Here is a 6,038-nt window from a genome sequence, read left to right as displayed (position 1 = left end):
CGCATTGAACGTTGCGGTAAATATGTTGTGCTCCGTCCTGAGTCCCCTTCGGGGTGAGAAGGGTAGAATATAAATGTTTTAAATAAATAAATAAATAGTGACATGCACAAATTTTCATATAGTAGAGGTTTATTCATTTATTTATTTGCGAAGGTTTCAGACATTTTTATTGGACAGGAAACATCCTCAAGGTTGCAGAAGTAGAGTTCTTCATATAGTGCAGTGGTTCCCAACCTTTTTTGACCATGGACCACTTGACTAGGGACCACCTTGACTGGGGACCACTTTCCAACATTAGTACCAAAGGCTTATGAACCAGTTGTTGGTCAACTTTAGATTCAGTTTGGTTATTCGGGGTGCTGATTCAGAAAATTGCATTGGATAGACAACATCAGTTCTAGTTCCTGATACAGAATATATGACATCCAGTAGTTGCCATCTGCTTACCCACAGAAAATCATATTTAATAATCTAGTAGTAATATTTCATGGATAGCCAGCCTCTCCACTCCTGAATCTCCATTTGGCGAGACCAGTTGCTCTTATTGCCATGTGGTTTCAAGGTAACAGTGTAGTAATGGTGAGGCTGCAGACTATATTTTCGTTCTTGCAGACCACTAGTGGTCCACAGACCACACGTTGGGAACCACTGATATAGTGTCTCTGAGCATGGATGCACATGTGCTTGTGCATTCCCGTGTACATTTGGATGTTGGCTATGTAACCCCAATGTAGGATTTCACCCAATATCTGGATTTATTGGGACAAATTATGTAAATCTTTAGCTAAATTTACATCAAACAATGAGGTCTGAGTAAACTTAGAAAATCTATGTGTAAATTGGTGCCCTGTTAAAGTACCTATCCTAAGTATCATACTTCGAGCCCATAATTATTCATGTATATATTCTTTATCATCCATCTTTACACACACACTTGACACCTTGTGAATTAATGACAGTTAGTTTTATCTACTATTGTTTTAAAATGTTATAATTTTATGTGACTTGTTTTATACTTTTGTACCATTTTACCTGATGTATGTTATATGTGCACCCTGGAGTGCCTTGTAAACTGCCCTGAGGTGGCCGGATATAAATGATGATGATGATGATGATGATTATTATTATTATTATGATTATGACTATGATGATTATTATTATATGTGTATTTGTGCCTCTATGAGTTGTTAACAGTTAGGACACCATCCTGTTTGTGCTTTCTAACAGACCAAAACAAAAAAAAATCAATATTGTAAAGCCACAAATCTGTGCCATATGATTACATCTAATGCACACAACCCCAAATCAATGTTGTCTGATTATATCTGACATATATATGTCTATGTATAAATCTCTGTATAACATAGATATGACTACAGACTCAGAGTCAATGTAGCATGACTGTATATTGGAAGCTTTTGAGGATCAAGAAAGCCTCCTTTTCCTGTCAAAGCACATTAACATTTCCACATGGAAGGTTAAGTAGGGTGTATAGGTTAGGGACAGAGGAATGTAGTATCTCAATTACAATCTAGCACACAGTTGTAACCATGGTTAAGATTTCAAGCATCCTGTATCTTTTATTCCATAAAACAGACAGTTTGACTATGAAATCCCAGCATATTACCATGTTTGTGTCATAACTGATTCTATGATAGGCTCTAATGCCAGAATATAAGTGTATATTCAATCTTATCTCACATTCTGCATCCCTCCTACAGCCTTACATCAATATTGTAAAGCCACAGATCTGTGCCATATGATTACATCTAATGCACACAGCCCCAAATCAATGTTGTATGATTATATCTGACATACAAGCCATGAAACCATTATTGCACCATTGTGCAACTATGTAATGATGTTGTTATGGAACCCCACTGTGTCAGGAAGAGTAACACATACCATGCCACTTCAACCATGCCTTCAATGCTTTTTCCTATGAAGCAACACATGCCTACTTTTCTTTATGTATTCTTTAAACTTTTTCTGAACCCTGTGGTTTCTTTGTGCAATAATGCTTAACAGGATTGTTTCAAAATTGTGTTACTGTGTAACACCCCCCTCCAAATAATATTAAAAAGCTGTGTTGGAGAATGCAGGACAACTTATAGTAATGATCTTGGGAATGCTTGGGAATCTTGGTGTCTTCACAGTCCCACTATGAAGTCATCTGGAGTTTTCCTGCTGAATCCACACCACTTCTAATATCCCAACAAAGCAAATTAGACATTTGCACCAAGATCTGGCCCATTGGCGGCAATGGGGAAATTATGAGGCTCCCCTTTCCGGCATCAGACTTAAGAAAACACCCTTTCTGCGATCCTTTCCTAAGGAGACCAGGGTTTAAGGCAAGAGCTTAAGGAAACACCCTTCCTGGGTTCATTTCCCTTCTAGCAGCAGTCTCCCTCCCTGCACTCCACGTGTAACTGAAAAAAACTGAAAGCAGCCCTTTTTTGGAAGCCATTGTTCTGTTGCAGCTGAAAAAATATTGGTGGCAGAGCCCACGTCGTTACGGGCATCCGAACCAGCTGAACCAGCCAAAGACCATTTTTGAAAATGGATCAGTGCAAGAACTATGCAAGAACAAAGGAAGAATAAATCCACCAAGGATTGTCACTTTTGCAACTGATTATACTTATAAGTGCTGCGATTTTTTAGATTAGTACTAGTTCTGACTTTTCCTTTCAGATAGTAGGTTGATTGTTTATCCAGTGAGTAAGGCAAGCATTTGTTTTTGATATAACCTTCAATTCAAAACTTCTTTTCAGAAAAGCATCTATTTCCTCATTGTTCTATTATGTACCAAAATCGTATCACGATGCAGGCAAACTATAACTTGTATTGATAAAGAAGGTTGGAAAGCTAATAGATGTTTGATATAGCCTTTACTAATACTATGCCTGCTCAATTAAGGCTGGAGTAACATTATATCGCTGAGCTGCAGAACTTGCTGACCAAAAGGTCGGCAGTTCAAATCTGGGGAGCGGGGTGAACTCCTGCTGTTGGGCCCAGCTTCTGCCAACCTAGGAGTTTGAAAACATGCAAATGTGAGTAGATCAATAGGTACTACCTTGGCAGGAAGGTAATGGTGCTCCATTCAGTCATGCTGGCTACATGACTTTGGAGGTGTCTATGGACAATGGCTGCTCTTTGGCTTAGAAATGGAGATGTGCACCACCCCCTAGAGTCATATATGACTAGACTTAATATCAGGGGAAACCTTTACCCTTTACCTTAAGGCCATATGACTTGAATAATGTCAAATATTGCACATATGATAATAGCAGAACTACTGTTTTACACCAAAGTGAGCTTCCATAGGGTGGGGCAAGTAATAATATTCTCATTATCATTTAATAGCGGTATGTCTGGCATTAACATGGTCACTACAATCAAGGACTATGTGAGTTGAAGCGGAACATTTTTTGCCTGTCTAGAAAACAAACTAGTGAATTTTCCCTAATATCTTGCTTTTTTAAAAGAAAGACTCCGCTGCTGCCTGTACAATTTACTTCCTTTCCTTGTGCTGAGCTTTGTTCTACCTCTCCTTTGCTTTGTTCTACAATGTCTATTCAATAACAACTCATTCCTGGCCTCTGCATTATGTTTTGACTGTGCCTTTGGCTTGCCAGATAGTAAGTAATCCTTATCTTAAGAATGCAATTTACTGCTGATAGTTTTACATTGAAAGTGATTTAGGGCCTTGTAAAGTGACCTTACATATCCAAGAATAACAAGATATTGATTGGATTTAATTCATGTACAGTGAACTGCAGAGGATATAATAATTTGTTTCTTATTCATTATTAACTGTTCCTGAAATGAGATGGCATTGTACACCAGTTAATTCAAAATTACCATTCAGTTCCTATGAAAGGACACTTTATAACCACAATACCATGATTAATTCTACTATAGTTAAGATTTAATGAATTAATAATGGCTTGCTACTTATTTTAAATGGTACCAGTACTATTTCTAATGGTGTTTAATTATTGCTGAATTGCTATGGAATTCCTCTAGATGTACACATAAAGTCTTTACTAATACAACTGAGGGTACATCTACATTGTAGAATGAATGCAGTGACGTGCCATGACTTAATGTTATACAGCCACGAGAGTTGTGTTTTGTAAAGTCTTTAGCTTTCTCTGCCAAAGAGCATGGTGCCTCACCAAACTACAACTCCCAGATTTTCATATCATTACAATGGCATAAAACAGCATTAATTTCACAGTGTAGGTGCAGCCTCTTAAATTTTTGGAGCATATTGCCTCCAAAGGGGATATTTGTCTTAGAATGGTAGTTCCCGTATACTTCTGGGTCCAGGGAGGTCATGTTTATGAGAAGGCAGACACTGCTTCCTTTTCCTTTCCCCCACACATACATGTGGCAAATGCAAGACCTGTGGTCCAAATCCAGCTCACTACATCATTTTATGTACGCCGCAAGGCTTTCAATGCCTGGACAACATATACAATCTTACAATTGTCACCCGCCCTTTGATGACAACTACATATATGTGGCCCTCAGTGAAAATGAGTTTGTGTGAAGTCTTGGTTTTGCCTTCTCCTTCTTTGCTTCAGTTCCCCCTGTTCATAGGCTTTCCCAATAGTGTAGACCTTCCTTTGTATTAGTTTTTGGGTGGAGCGTAAAACACCCCCAGAGGCCTGCCTCAGTTGTTTTGTTACATTTCCCCACAGAGCTCTTTGCTGGAGTCCTCCTCTTTTCTGAAGAAGAGGCTTAGGGGCCTGGATATTGTCTGCAATCTTAGGCCTAGCATTGCAACAGGCATTCTTAGCACTTTCTCCTGCTGTTGCATTTAGCAGTATTTTATACCAACAGTCCGAAGGATAACAGAAGCTTATAACCAGTCTAAGCTTTACAGGAAAGAAGATTAAGGCAGTTTATAACCATTGCTTTGGCACCAGAGGCAAAAGAGACTTTCAAAGACCCCAGAAAGATGCCTGCAACTAGTAAGGTCTCCTTTTGTAATGTATTGTTTTCAGTTACCTTATGATAGTCCCAGATGGACTTAAGCCTTTATTCATCTTGTTTTGGTAAACTCATTTGGTTATCTTTTCACCTTGCCTCAAAGTGCCTCTCTCTTAATCTTAACAGAAAGTATCAGATAGCCCCCCGAGTAAAGCCAGACAATATAGTTTTCCCAAAGGCTTGGGCGTGCCATCATAGTTTGACCCTCCTACCTTACATAATGAGGCATTTATCAACCTCTGAATCCACACATTTAATCAACTCCTGCTAGATTTTATCTGCCAATAATAGCAAAGGTCAAGCTGAAATGTGGTAGGCCAAAACATTTCAATTTTGTGTCCTCATCATCAAGCCACAATAACGGAAAATGATCCCATAAAAACTACAGATTGTGTACTGAACACACTATATGGCCAGTTCTCAGCTGAGCAACTTTTTCTCAAGTACCTAGCAATTTTTTCACAGTGAGTAGCTGTGCGTTGTATATCTGAGCTCTCGGGATCTACATCTAAAAGATTCCTTACCATTTGAAAAAAAATCCTACTGGGTGAATTCGGTGGGACTCATCCCTGATCTGACATAATGCAAGTAATGGCTGTACACATTTCAAATTATTATGGAGATCTATTGTGTGGGTTATTGTTTTTAAATCATGTGAGAAATTTAGTCAAAGGTTGCTTACACAGCTTTTTAATCTGGGTCAGAGTGCCAACACAGGCCCGCTAGGATCAATACCAAGTTGGGACAGGGTCTACAAAGATCCAGAGATTGCAGATGGATCTGATCCAATTATTATTTTTCCTCTTAACTTCTCTCTGGTGAGATGTGTGTGAGAACGTATCTCCTCATCTGAACTCCTCTTCACTAACCCAAGAATCCCTTTGGGGAGATAAGGCAGTATACAAATAAAGTATTATTATTATTATTGTGTACAAATTAATAATAATAATAATAATAATAATAATAATAGTATCCTTTGTTAGAATAGGTAAATTTTCATTCAGCTCCTTTTCATTCTGACTGCCCTTTTCTTCACTGTA

The sequence above is a fragment of the Anolis sagrei genome, chromosome 5, assembly GCF_037176765.1.
Source record: "Anolis sagrei isolate rAnoSag1 chromosome 5, rAnoSag1.mat, whole genome shotgun sequence".
NCBI lineage: Eukaryota > Metazoa > Chordata > Lepidosauria > Squamata > Dactyloidae > Anolis > Anolis sagrei.
Note: the sequence above shows the minus strand (reverse complement) of the source record.